The sequence below is a fragment of the Diceros bicornis genome, chromosome 24 (assembly GCF_020826845.1).
Source record: "Diceros bicornis minor isolate mBicDic1 chromosome 24, mDicBic1.mat.cur, whole genome shotgun sequence".
Classification (NCBI taxonomy): Eukaryota; Metazoa; Chordata; class Mammalia; order Perissodactyla; family Rhinocerotidae; genus Diceros; species Diceros bicornis.
In genome coordinates this window covers 42,183,129-42,198,051 of record NC_080763.1, presented here as the reverse complement: position 1 = coordinate 42,198,051, position 14,923 = coordinate 42,183,129, and the positions used below count along the sequence as shown (strand labels likewise).

Here is a 14,923-nt window from a genome sequence, read left to right as displayed (position 1 = left end):
AAGGACCCCATTTCTCACACCGGCCCCGAGCGCCCCGACGTGGCGCAAGTCTCCCCGCGCCCAGACGCCGTCCAGAACGTGGACCCAGGCCTAGGGGCCGGCCCGGCCCGTGCAGGCAGCCCGGGGCCGCGGCGGGCCCGAGGGAGACCGGGCAGGAGGGACGTCCGCGCCGCGCCGCCCGCAGCCCCCGGCGCCCCCGAGGTCACCGCCGCCCGGCCGCCCCGCGCCGGCCTGGCCCCCGGCCTCCCCCTCCGCCGCCGCCGCTCGGCGCCCGCAGCCTCCCTACCCGGAGCCGCGGACCCGCCGCCTTCTATCCACTACGAACTTCCCGCCGCTTTCGCCGACTCGCAACTCCGCGGCGGCGCCGGCCCCGTCACACCCTGCAGTATGGGGCCTTCCCATTGGCTCGGGGCGAGCGGGGGAGGCGGGGCGAGCGGGAGCGCCGCGCAGAGGGGCGGAGCCCGCGCTGGCCCCCGCCGCCTCCCCGGGAATGCCGGGAGCCGTGGGCCGGCGCTCCCGCTGCATGCTGGGAAATGGAGTCTTTTAAAGGCAAAGCAAGAACCGGGTCTCTGCCCCCGAGGGCTTCTGGGAAATGTGGTCTATAGCCTCTGAGTCTGTCTTTCTAATCAGATACTGTACCCATCAATGCTCTAGGAACCGAAGTAAATATTGCCAATGTTCGCAGTAGCTTGATTTATTAAATAAGTATATTGACAAACGGTTAGATGTAAAAGTCCTATGTTTCCATTGGCTGAGTGTCTCCGCTGCGTTTTCCCACCTTCTGGTCCTCTACCCTGGAATGTAGTTTGGTTCAGTATACTATGGCCTGGCTCTGGAAGCAAATCAGCCCCCAGTTCAAATCCCAGCTCTTCCACTTTGTATGTAGCTTTGTGACCTAAGTTGCTTAACCCCTGTGAGTCTCAGTTTCCTATTCTTGTCAGGATTAAATGATCTAATTTATAGAAAGTGCTTTGCACGTAGTAGGTTCTCAATAAATAGTAAATAGTGTTAATGTTATTCTGCCCTCCCATTGCCATGTGTCTAAATCCTGTCTTTCAAAGCCTGTTTCAATGTCTGCCTAACCTTCTGTAGTTTTCATTGCTTTGCATTTATAATCAGTTGTCTAAGCCTCCATCACTCATGAGACTATAAGCTTATTGTGGACTGGGACGCTGTTTTAGAACAAAATCACCAAAGCCATAGGCAGAGGGAGCTTTACAATGAAGCTAACAAAGCATTAAGCTCAGAGCCTCTCATGCATGGGTCCCTTCCAAAGCCCTGGGAAGGGCCTTAACAATGTGTTCACATAGTTTGTTTGTTTTGGGGGAGGGAGGGGGTGTTATTTGACAAAGTAGGATATTTTTGTATGATTTTCTTAAAGCGGACCCCCCAAATTGTGTGAGCGTCAGTCCTCACAAAACCTAGAACCCCCGTGTCCATTGGACAGTGCAGCATTGTGCCTGATGACTTACATCTGCCCCTCCAGACACCCTCACCTGCTCCCGATATTTCTCCAGCCTGCCCTCGATCCCAGGAGGCTGAGCTGTACAAACCACTTCAAGGTTCCTGTGCCCCTGGCTTCAGGTGGATTTGGCCAGTGTGAAATCCCACAGAGGATTGGAAGGAAGGAGGAAGGTTGCTGAGGGTAGGTATTCCTCTGGATCCTTGTTGGCAAGGTCACCTCCAGCTGGCTGGGTCCCTCAGCTGAAGGCTGCTGCTCGCTGGCCCTCCCCTTCAGCTTGCAGTGACAGCTCCCTCCCTTTGTGCCTCAGATCTGCAGATGATAACACCATGACTGCTGCTGCGCCACAAGTTGCTGCTCCATCCCTGTGGTTCCCACCCCCATACCTATTAATAGTCTCATTGCAAATAAACCCTCCTATTTCAAATATGTCATCTGCTTCGTCTTGAGACCCTGATGGAAACACACGCTCCAGGTGAGCACTTGATGAATATTTTTCAGCAAGGAGGTCTCAAGATTCACACATCTCATGGGTGTGGAATTCCCCAACAAGACTGTGTGCAGAATCCATTAAGAGAGCCATTCTACAAACACACACGCTAAGAAGACTTAACAGGACTTATCTGTCACATTGAACCATGTTCCCCTAACCTCACTATACACATGCAGCAGAGATGTCCCCGCTTCCACACTGGGTTAACAATTGGCTGGCCTTAAAGCACAATTAAGTCAGCAACAGTGCATGGAGTATTCCAAGGTGAGACTGAAAGGTATTCATTCTGGAGCTCATGGTTATGTCACCCTCGGTTGGATGGCTTACTGTTAAATGCGACTTAAATCCAGCTATGTTCCAAGGCAGTTACCAACACCTCCAACACCACCCACACGTGCTGAGATGTCCTACCAGTGCCGAGCATGCAGGAGACCAGTCCAAGCTGCCGTCACAGAGAAGCATGCCTGAAATGCTGTAGGTGGGGATACAAATCTGGGACATAAGAGACCCTTGATGAATTTTGATAAGCTGATAGCTTGGTATCAAGATCAAGACTGTGCAGAAGGTTGCCCAGTGAGGTCTAGCTGTGGCTGGCCTTTAGAACTTAAGAATTGAACTAGAGAGGAAAGGTTCATGAGTATAGCCCTGCCATATATTCAAAAATATCTAGACAGTCCAAACAAATGTTCACTGAGCACTTATTGTGAGCTAGAGGTTGGGCTAACCTCTAGGACTCTGGAGATTCTGGTTTAAGTAATGTTTAAAGAGGTCCTACTATGTGGTCAGCACTGTGCTTTTTCACATACATTACCTCATTTCTTAAAGGGAAAAAAATATCTCAAAGAGTTTAAATTATTCCAGGCCCCCTGAATCTACTTCTAAGTGCCTTTAAATGCACAGCCTCAGTACCTGAGGAAAATTCTAATAAAGAAAAATTTCAATGCAGGGATAGAGATTTTTCAAAATGCTGTCATAGTCAGGTGATCGGATTCCTGGCTAATGGGTCATCATGGATACAGCAAGGTGACCCATGAGTGGGTCTGGCCCAATGAATAAAAATTTTCCAGCTGCCTAGCCAGGGCAGACCAGCTAAAAATCTGTGCATGGGATCTGTATTGATTTGTCACATAGTCTGTTCCCAGAGTGCCCTTTTTATTTTCAGGAGCCCCTCCAACTCTGATAACCCTAGCACAAAGACACAGAAAGGTAGTAATGATACAGGGCACTTCGGGAAAGGGAGAGGAGGTTGGTGTTGGCTAGAGCATGGCAGAAACTCAGTCTGTGAAGTTCAAACAAACATGAAGTTCAAACAAACAAAGTCACTAGGAAGCGACACTGCCCTGCCAGGCTGCCCAGCAGGTGCTGGTTCTACCCATGAGTCAATTCATGAGTCCTGGTCCTCGTTGTTTTCATCTGTAGAATGGGAACAACCATCCTGGACCACCCAGTTCTCTGCCTCCCCAAGCTGATGTGGGAGGGAGATGAGTAATGTCTGAGAAGGGCTTGGATCTACCCGGAACAAAGCTGCTAGGGTGTCAGTTACTCAGTGTAGGTGACCTAACAACAACCCAAGGAAATGTTCCCTTCTGGGAGGAGGGAAAGGGGAGAGGAGTGAGGAGTGGAATGTGTTCAGGGATATTCTGAGTCCCCTACCCCTGGTTTTGATGCCTCATCTCATCCAGGTGCCCAGAGCCCTTATTTCCATTTTAGCAAAGATTTTTCAGCATCTACCATGTGCCAGGCACAGTGTCCTTAACAGACATGTGCACAAATTCTAGTAACTATGATCTTTATGAGCACTTATTCTGTACTGGGAAAACCATCTCATGTAACCCTGAGAAGTGAGTAATGTGATCCCTAGGGTCCAGATGGGGAGACAAAGCCCCAGAGAAATGAACTGATTTGCTCAAGGTCACTGCTGGTGAACAATAGAGCTGCCTGACTCCATATCCCACCTGATAGCAATCACAGCTGCTGATGTTGGAAAATGCCAGGAGATAAGAGCTAACTGGTGGCACACAGACTCTGGGCAGTGAAAACGCAGGAAGAAGAGCAAGTTGTTTTGCCTGGCTTTGTAGACAAGGTAACGTTGACCTAGTTACTCGGCTGAACTAATCTAGTGACACCCACAATAGTATAGAGAGGTCCTTTTAGATTTAATGACACAATAATTGATGTTTATAGATTGTTCTGAGGTCAGAAGTGGATGGATGGGGTTTTAAAGGCCTAGGAAAATGCTCCCTCCTTCTCCTTTTCTTCATCCTGATAATGGTGACATCAATGATGATGATGATGACAGCTTCCATTTATTAAGTTTTAAGCATTTTCCAGGAACTGTGCTAGTACTTTACAAACAACATTTCAGGAAATTTTCACAATAACCCTTGGTGGTTGGTATTATCCTCTCCCCCACTGCAGAGATAAGGAAACTGAAGCTCAGAGAAGGTAAGTAACCGGCTCAAGGTCACACAGCTAATAAGTGATGCAGTTGGGCTTTAAGCCAGCGATTCCACTAACTCAGAAGACCAAATGTTTAACCACCCTCCATGCAGCGCACCAACCATTCATCATTTTGTGTGTTAATATCTTTTAGCAGGTTTTTGAGATGCCATAGTTATTTGTCTTCCCCAAGTTTTGAGAGATTAATGGTACAGGAAAATTTAATATGTGAGCCTCCAAGAATGACTGAATTGTTTCACAATGTGCTGGCGAAACTCTCTGAGCCGAGGGTGGTGTAAGCTGCGTATAGATGGGTTGCTTTCTGCCCACTTGTCGGGAGGAGTGGCAGATATGGTCTACTGACACTCAGCACACGTTTCTACCACCTTCTACCGTCCCTTCCTATTGCAGAGGCTGCAAAGCTAAAACCCACATTTTCCAGGCACCCTAGTGCTTAGGGCTCTGGATGCAAATTAGGTTCCACCAGTTAGGTTCCTCCAGAAAGATTTGGAGGGCAGTGAGGTGTCAACACAGGCATGGAGTCTTGGGATTTTTCTGCAGCAGTGTTCCAATGCCAGTGTCTACTTTCATGAGTGTCAGAAGGCAGTTGTGTTGGTAGCAGTAGCAGCTTCTTGATCTCTGTGTGGCAGGTACAGTTGTGAGTTTGTGTAGTAAAGAGTTTAACCTTGCCCAAAAGGAGCTCTGGCCTTTGCCGTCAGCTTCTGGGAAGTGATCTCTAAAACCTTGAAATGCCATGCCTAATGGGAGTGTCTTTGTTTGCCTAGGAGCCTTGGATCACCAGATAGTCTAACAGTACAATTTAGGGTGGGGACTGGCCATACCAGATAGGGTGGTGGCTGGCCATGCTAGAAGGACCAACAATGCAATTTATGGTGAGTGCTTTGGGTCACGCGGTGTCAGTCAACCTCCAGAGGGACTAGAGACTCAGATCAGCCACATGGGCAATCAATCATACCTTTGTGATGGAGCCCCAATGAAAACTCTGACACTGAGGCTTAGGTGACTGCTTGGCAATACTCCATGCATATTGTTACACATTGATACTGGGAAAGGAAAGTTGTCCTATCTCTACAGGGAGAGAATAACTGAGGCTCCACATTTGGAACCCTCCTAGCCTCTGCTTCTGCCCTTGGCAATTTTAATCTATATCCTTTCCCGGCAACAAACCAACCATACTTATGAGTATAACAGCTTTCAGTGAGTTCTGTGAGTCCTTCTAGCAAATTATCAAAACTGAGGGTGGTTTGGGAAACCCCCCCCAAACTTGCACTTTGTGTCAAGAGTGAAGGTGGTGGACTGAGTTCCCTCTAACTGTGCAGTTGGCTAGAACTCTCGAAGTGTTGCTAAACTCTGTAGTACCAGGAGTGGACTCCTTATTCTTTCCCTTCTTGATTGTGGCAGAACTAGTGCTCTAGGCAGAACTAGTGCTCTAGGCAGAACTAGAGCACTGCCTTCCTAGAACAAGGCAGTTCTGCAGTGCTCTAGCTAGATCCTGCTGGTCCAGCCCTTCAGTGATTTTATAAGTACCTAACTCCCTGTACTAAATCCATCTGTGCTTAAAATACCTACAATGTTTATTGTGTCCTGCATTAAACTTTAACTAATATAGGAGAGGAGCTGGCCCTGATAACTGACATCTTGTATCAGTTCCAACATGCAAACTTTTCACATTTTAATGTCTCTGAAATCAGGATATGTCTTACAATCAATGCCAACTGTAATTGGCAGTAATTTTATTTTTTCTTTATTAGTAGCTCATAAAATAATAGGGCATCTGACAATTGATGGAGTCTTAGATTTGATTAAATTCTAGGACACCAGTGCTTCTTTTGTTAAAACTTCTCTCCAGGGGCCGGCCCCGTGGCGTAGTGGTTAAGTGTGCGTGCTCTGCTGCTGGCGGCCCAGGTTCGGATCCTGGGTGCCCACCGACGCACCGCTTGTCAGGCCATGCACTGCTTGTCAGGCCATGCTGTGGCGGCATCCCACATAAAGTGGAGGAGGATCGGCATGGATGTTAGCTCAAAACTTCTCTCCAGATCATCTCTCCTCTTCATTCCACTTCCCACATTGCACACTGGATCTGACACTCCCAAACTCCCAAGAGCATGGATCTTTCTTCCTTTCTCCCACTCTACACTTTTTGAAAGTGAAGACAAACGTCCTTAGAGAAAGAGAGAAGCAGCGTGGTACCGTGATAGGAACATGGGCTTTGAGAATGAGACAGACATGAGTTTGGAACCTTCCTCTGCCCCTTAATTGCTGTGCAACCTTGTAGAAACGATCAACCTTGCTGAGCCTCCTTCCTCATCTATAAATTCTAGTAGTTGTTGGGATTAAACGAGATGTAAAGTTCTTGGCCCCTAGTAGGCACTCAGCAAAGGTTGTTTCCTCCTCCTTCTGCTCATCCCTCTCTTATTTTCCTCTTTCAAAACATCATGAAGTCTACCTCTCACATCACTCCATCTCCAGGAGCCAAGCTTCAAGCAGCTGTCATCATTTATTGTCAGTGGCTAGCCACAGACTCAGGTCAAATATACATACATGTTCATATCCAGCTGCCAAGTTCCAAACTAGGAAAGGAAGGAGAGCTTTTCCAAAAACAAAAGCAAATTCTTGCTTTTATTTTTGCAACCATCCAACTCTTGTTATGTTTTGATTTCAGGGCTGCTCCAAGAGTCTGGGACAAAAGGCACTATATATAAGCATTATTATGAGACTCAAAGGGGCTTTGAGCAAAACAACATCCTTTTATCACAAAAGAATTGGAGAGACTTGTTGCCAAATATAGTCACTGCATAGAAAATGTGTTTTTCCTTTTCTCCACACATCATCACCATCATCGCCACCTTGCTTGAACTAAACCCATAGTGTTTCAATTAATCTATAGGCAAATATTTTTAAGTAATAATAATTAACGTATTTTAGCAGTTACCATGTGCCAGGCATGGTCCTAAGTGCTTTATATCTAGTAGCTCATTTGGTTTTCCCAGCAACTCTATGAGGTAGGTACCATTATTAGCCCATTTTACAGGTGAGGAAATTGAGTCTTGGAGAACATAGGCAACCTGCCCAAAGTCATACAGATAAGAAGTGATGAAGGCAGGATTTGCACTCAGCTATATGATGTCAATGATTATGCTCTTGCTCTATGTCAAAGGGAATATTAGGTTACACAGTGAAGAACCAGCACATGGCCCCGATCTTCAAAAATCTGGGAACTGATCATTGAGATAAGTATCAAGCTCAGGTGTAGGAGAAACCTTAGTGGGCCAGGGTTCTTTAAGAAGACAGAGTACAGGGGGCTATATTTTGTTAATGAATCACTTTATCCCCCTACTTCCCTCCATCAATTTCTCTGTACTCTGTGGTTTCTCCCCAGTTCAGGCCACAAGGATGTACCAGTTCTGTGCCTCAAAGTAGGAATGCCAGGGGCCAGCCCTGTGGCCTAGTGTTTAAGTTTGGTGCACTCTGCTTCAGCGGCCCAGGTTCGGTTCCCAGGCACAGACCTACACCACTTGTTGGCCACCATGCTGTGGCGGTGGCTCACATACAAAAATAGAGGAAGACGGGCACAGCTGTAAGCTCAGGGCAAATCTTCCTCAAGCAAAAAGAGGAAGATTGGCAACATACATTAGCTGAGGGCGAATCTTCCTCAGCAAAAAAAAAAAAAAAAAAGAAAAAGAAAATGGAGGAATGCCACAAGAAAGTGAACCAGAGAACAAAGATGGCAGTTCTCAGCATTTGAATTTTAAAATACACTTTTGAAACTCATGGCACAAGCATTATAATTCAGAGAAGATTTGTGAGTTTCAAAAGCCTGGGCTTTAGGTCAAAGGTCAAGGCCCTGGAGGCCTTGGAGGCAAGGCCAGAGCATAGCAGAAGTTTCAGCAGACCCCCATGGAGTCCAACACTGAGAGTAGGGAAAGGGAAAAGGGAGAGGGAAGTTATGAGGTGAGGGCGCCAAGGTGTCCCTGGGAAGGGCCCTGTGTGTATCTCGCCCCTTCTCCTCCCCAAAACCAATCCCAGATAGTGGGGGTGAGAGAGCCCCGTATGGGACACATCTGATGTGTCGAGGAGTGTGGGGTCTCACTTTTTCTCCCAGACTCTGGTCTGCTTGCTTTGCTTCCACAGTATTACGGGCTGAATTGTGTCCCCTCAAAGTTCATATGTTAAAGTTCTAACTCCCAGTACCTCAGAATGAGACTGTATTCCAGATAGGGTCTTTAAGGAGGAGATTAAGTTAAAATGAGGCTGTTAGGGTGGGCCCTAATCCAATCTGACTGGTGTCCTTATAAGAGGAGATTAGGACACAGACAGACATCATATGAAAACACTGGGAGAAGATGGTCATCTATAAGCCAAGGAAAGAGGTCTCAGAAGAAACCAACCTCGCCAACGCTGATCTTGGACTTGCAGAGAAAATAAATGTCTGCTGTTTAAGCCACCCAGTCTGCGGTATTTTGTAATGGCAGAATAAGCAAACAAATGTACACGGTGACCAAACCTGAGAGCTGCGGAGTCGTGTGGCCCTGCCTGTAAGCCCATCCCCACACCCCTAGAGTCTGCTCCTCCCGCCCCTCCTGAAGACCTGGGATCTGGCTCCGGCTTAGTGCTCCATATCTATCACCAACATTTTGCAGCAACCTGGCTGTGCACCAGGCCTCAAGCCCTTTCTTCTTCCGCCGCTCTGTTTAGAAGGAAACTTCTATGAGACCAAAAGTGTGAACTGAAGGAGAGATGTTGGTGCAACTGTACTTTAAAATGTAAACTGGATGGGCAGAGTTCCTGGAAAATAGCAAAAGGGAACAGGAATGAAAATGTGTTGCACTCCTATGATGGGAGGCCTTAGGAGGGGACTTATTTAATCCTCATTATCAGCCCTGAAAGGCAGCTCTGATTATCAGTACCTTATAGATGAGAAACAGGGTCTTCAACTGTGGTTATGGCTAATTAGTGACAGAATGGGGTTTCATACTGGAACTCTCTGACTGCAAAACCATGATAACTCTACACTACCTACTAAAACTAGATAAATGGACAATTTTTTCTCTCTTTTTCTGCATAACTGTCTCTTGCTAATACCTTGAGAGAGAATGAATAATCAGCAAGTTGATAAATTATACTCACTCCAAGCAAACAAGCCAATTGCTGGTTTGCATCTAACAGGTGTGGCTTGAATGCAGACCATTAGTGACCATTAACAAAAGAAACCCAGGCTGCAATTCACCAGTACGTTTGAATTTCCCAGGATTTGCATTTCACACCAGGGAGCTGAGCTCAGCCAATATTTTCGTAAGCTAACACCTGCGATAGAGGCATAAAGCACAATTTAATGGAAGTAACATTTATGTTTGGGAATTAAAATATAAACTAAAGGATAATTTGTGGACTTGATCATTCTTTCCCCTGTCATGGGTCTTAGCTTAGCATAGAGAGAAGGCCTCAGGTGTTTTTTAAAATCTGTTAAGCAGCTTTAAGAGGATTCAGGACATATGGCAGGGCCCTTTGATGTACCCACTAGACTAACTTGAAGTTTATTCATTTCCTGTGGAACAAAGGTTTACTGAGCACCTACTATGCCCCAGGTGCTGTGCTAGGTTCTCAGGATGGGGATGAACAAGACAAGATTGCTGTCTCTAGTGGGGGGCCACACTCTACTGGGGCAGACGGACACAAAGTGACCGTTACAGGGTGGGGATGGTTGCCTCATGAGAGGGGATTGCTGTTCCCATCCTCAAGTTCCCATAAGGGAAATTCCATTCCACACCCCAGGGAAGCACTGTAAGAAAGGAATTTCAGCCCTACTCCCACTCACTCCTTCTAAATGAGAAGTGGCTTGGATTGATAAGACTGGGGGAAGGAAGTCAGCCTGGGGCTGAGGGCTTTCTCTCTCTCTCTCTGTCTGATCTGCCTGCCTGGTCCTGCCTCCAAAGGGTAAGAAAGCTCAGATCAGGGCCAGCCCTGCCTTCCTGACTCAGGTCTGTAAGCACAAACCAGTCTGTTGAGGCTCACAGGTGTGAGGCAGAGATCTGCCCCCCACCCGCCCATTGCATCCGGCTGCATAGGGCTTGGCTCAGGGGAATCAAGTTTAGGTCTGGAGACACAGTCCAAGGAAGCCCATTCGGCCACAGGTCAAGCCACATTCTCCAACCCAGCTTTGTTGATAACAAAGCTGACATTCTGATATTCATCTGTTTGATTCTGTGTCTATGTTTCAATTTATTTCAAAACTCAGAGGAAAGGAGAGTGTTAGTTAATTGGGTTCCTAAACCCCAATAGCTGTGACAGAAGTTAGTAGGAGGAGGCGAAGGAGCGAAAAAAAGAGAAGAGATGCCTAACCTAGCAGGAGGAGTGGGGCTGGTTGGTAAGGCTGGACCCTCAAGTGGAGTTCTGAAGGATGAGTGGATGTGAATCAAGCAGACAGGGATGGGAAGGGCATTCCTGGCAGGAGAAAGGCATCTGCAAAGGCATAGAATATGAAAGTGGCTTGGTGCTTTTGAGAAATTGTAAAAAGCTACCCGTGTCTTGTGACCCCCCGGGGGCTGCACCTTCCTTAGCCGAGGCCCCTCCCTCTACATCTATGTCTGCGTCTATACCTTTGCTTCTTCATCTCCTCTTTGACCTTCTCTTTGACCTCTCTAATATGCCACCTACCTCCTTCACATCACCAAAAGCACACTTGCTCTGGTCACCAATGACCAGGTGTTACTAATGACAATGACCATTGTTCAGTTCTTACTTTACTGGGCCTCCACACAGCATTCAACACCATTGCCCATTCTCTTCTTCTTAAAGCACTTTCTCCTTTTGGTCTCCATAAGGCTACTCTGCTCTAGTTTCTATTTCCTTTGCTGAAAGCTCCTTTGTAGTGCCTTTCCCTAGCACTTCTTCTTTGGCTCCAACTTCTTCGTCTTCAAGGCCCTTTCCTCTATCTTTATGTTCAAATCCATGCAGATTTCAGAGGGTGAAGATAAAAACTTAGGAATCATCAGCATATTGTTGGCTTGTTAAAATGAGAATGGATTATCCATGAGAATGGATAAACTAACCTAAGGAGCAAGTGTAGAGTTAAAAAGCAATCAAAGTGTTCCGGTGGCAACTGCTGGAGTAGTATATATCATACTAACCTCCCACCAGACAGTAGCCAAAAGCACACAGAAACCGGAAGGGACTTGACCCTTGAAAGAAGGGAGCGACACTGTGGGAGATCCACGTTGATCTGACTTGTCCACTGAGGACACTCTCTAGTCTACATGCCACATGGTGGCTAGAACTCCAGAAGAAAGTCACAATCTTATTAGCCTGAGAAGTCAGAGGGTGCAGTCTGATCTGCTAGAGCAATTGAAAATTGATGGGGGGTGGGGATTGTGGAATGGAGGGAGGAACAGGGGCAACCCTAAAACCTCCGTATAAACACCCCTGAAATCCCTGACTGGTTAATGAATTGCACTTGCAAGAGCAAGACTCCAAGCAGCCCAAAGGGGAAACAATTGGGAGGCTGAAAGAGCAGGCAGAGACTTCAGCTGCAGCCCACGGTGGGGGAGACCAAGTTTGGAGTTCGAGCCCTTCCAAGTCAGAGGAGCTGATCGACATTTCAGGCTGTCCATTGAAATCCAAAAAGGACCATGACTTCAGAGGAAAGGCTATGTCCAAGGACAGAGGACCTAAGAAACGGAGCCCAACGAGGCAAGTCAGTAGCTTGTCCAGGGCATACAGCTAGTGAGTGGCAGGGCTGGGATTCAAACCCGAGGAGTGTGGCTCCAGGGCCCATGCCTTCAACCCCCACACTCAACCACCTCTCTCTCAGCATCCTGCGTCTCTCTCTCTCTCTCAGCACCCTGCATCCTTCCTTTAAAGCACTCGTCACCAAATTCAGTATCCAACGTCATTGCACATTCAGCTGTTTGTCTTCTGCACTAGACTGAAGATCCACAAGAGCAGCAGGCTTGCACAGTGCCTGGCTCGCGGTCCAATGAGAATTTGTTGAATGAATAAATGACTAGTTTGAGATGGCTGACTCACTAAAGCCTATGCGTGTATAATGTATTAATATATTTTCCATTGCTAAAGACATATCATTAAAAATCCATTCCTGCCACATGATTTCACTCCCCCTTATGATTCTGGAGTGAATTAAATAATTACTCTGGTTTGTAGCTGGGTTTATTTGTACGTATCTGTTACTGACTGTTTTTAAGCACGATCAGGAATTTCAAAGTGTAGTATGAACGACTCAGTATTTTGATTAATCAGCTCAGTAGGGAAAATTTCCACGGGTAATCAGACTGAACATAAAGATAGGGCACATGCTGAGAATGAATGGAGGGGAGGGGAAAGAGGGAGAGAGAAAGACAGAGATAAGAATTTTTTTGTAATCAGAAAGGCAGTTTCTCAACCCTACAAAACTTACAAAGTTTCTGTTTTATCACAAACTTCGGTTGGCAGCTGTATTAGTTTTCTGTGCCTGCCACCACAAATTACCACAAACGGTACCCTAAAATAACAAAAATGTGTTCTCTCATAGTTCTGAGGCCAGAAGTCCAAAATGAAAGTGTCAGCAACGTCTCCCTTGCTCCAAAGCCTCGAGGGATGAATCCTAACTTGCCTCTGCCAGCGAGTGGGGGCTCCAGGAGTTTCTTGGCTTGTGGCAGCGTCACTCCAATCTCTGCCTCCGTCTTCTCATGGTCTTCTTCTCTGTGTGCATCAAATCTCCCTCTCCTTTCTCTTTTAAGGACACCAGTCATTAGGTGTCCTTAAAAGAGATTAGGGCCCACCCTAAATCCAAGATGATCTCATCTCAAAATCTTTAACTTGATTACATCTACAAAGACCCTATTTCCAAATAAGGTCACATTCACAGGTACGGGAGTTAGGACTTAGACATCTTTTGGGGGGACACAATTCAACCCATCATGGCAGCCATGGCCGATGTTGCTGCCATAATTCCCTTTAATGGAATTAGAGAGAAGGCTGTGTGACAATTTCCCACTGACCTCAGGATGGGCATGTCTCCTGCTGCTACAAGTCCTCTCCAAATCAGAGCCTGTCTAACTCAAGCACAACCGCTCTGCAAGGGCCCCACTCTCCACAGAAGGAAACAGAGGGCTGAAAAGGTTAACTCAGCTGCTCAAGGTCACACGCATGGAGGAGTCGAGGCTTGAACTCAGGCATGTCTTCTCCAAAGCCAGGAACATGGCCATCCCGCACTGCCTGAAACACTCCTATGGTTAGAGAGCCACTGCGTTCTTTACACTCCTTTGTTAAAATACAAACACTTCCCGAGAAAGGTAGCCCAAGCCTTCGTGGAAACCCAGATTGCAAAGGAGTGTATTAGGACACCTTCTAGAACAGATCCCCTTCTGGGATCTAGAGACCCCAGGGGTGTGCATGTGGGGAGAGAGGCAATGAGTAGGAGGGTAAATTTACAAACTGAGAAACTGATGCCCAGAAAGGGTAAGTGACTCGACAAAGAGCACTCAGCAAATCAGTAGCGTAATCAGAAATCACACCTGGGAGTCCTGACTCTGCATAAGGAAACTTGGAAGACATCGGCCAACTTGAAATACCCTATATTGGCTGTGTCATCGGAAGCAAGTTTAAATAGCAAAGCCCTCACCAGACTCTGCCAAGAGGCTCCCCTGGGTCAACCCCTCCCAGGATGCCTTGCTGTATAGCTCAAAGAAGAGAGGCAAAGTGCATGGAGCTGAGGGTAGGAGACCCGAGTTTTAGTGGTAAGCCTGCTAAAAAGTGCCTCCAGCACTAAGTATTTATTATTTATAAGCTTCCAGAGCTTGGCCGAGCCACAAGGCCAGCTAGAGCTTGTTCAAACCCCAAATGGATATCTGTAATTTCCTTTACCTGACATCCTTCCCACCTCCCTCTGTCAGCAGCTTACCACTATTCCAATGGGGAACCGTCCTCTATCACTTTTACCTTACAGTTGCAATGGGTTGAGCCCACTCCCCATTCTGCTCTGGAGTGGGCATGTGACTGAGGCCTGGCCAATCAGTGTAGTTTGCACTGTGAAAATGGTGATTGGTTCAGGGATAGACGTGTGATCCAATCTGAGCCAATGAGATTCAATCCAGGGGCTTTTGTTGAAAATAGTGGGAGAAAGTTACCAAGCAGTAAGAATGTGAACCTGGAGCAAAGGGAGGGCAGCACGAAGAGGGAGCCTGACTGACAGTGATGTCAAGAGACAGAGGGAAGCCAAGTCGTGGTAAACATTGCTGGAGCATCTGGATGCACCCTTGCCTGAATCCAGACACTTCTGAGATTTTTAGTTAATGAGCCATTATAGTCCTCTCTGGCTTTTTTTTTTTTTTTGGTTTAAACCACTTCGAGTTATCACTTGCAACTAAAAGTTTCCTGATTGATGTAAAAGCCCCCATGTTAAGAATGAGGAAATGGAAACCCAGAGTGGAAAAATGACTCTTCCGTATAATCTGACAGCAGGAAGCACCTCAGAGTCCATCAAGTCCCATTCTCACTATTTCCAGATAAAGAAA

The 14,923-nt window shown here is 46.9% G+C and overlaps 1 protein-coding gene across 1 annotated transcript in view; it reads right to left on the bottom strand.

The window, feature by feature from the left end:
* The window catches only part of VRK1 (VRK serine/threonine kinase 1), an 84,335-nt gene extending 83,967 nt beyond the window's left edge, over positions 1–368 (bottom strand). Inside the window, exon 1 of the mRNA XM_058567664.1 lies at positions 287–368. The gene's annotated coding sequence lies outside the window, so the exon portion shown is untranslated. The remainder of the gene's footprint in view (positions 1–286) is intronic.
* Positions 369–14,923: the final 14,555 nt, after the last annotated feature.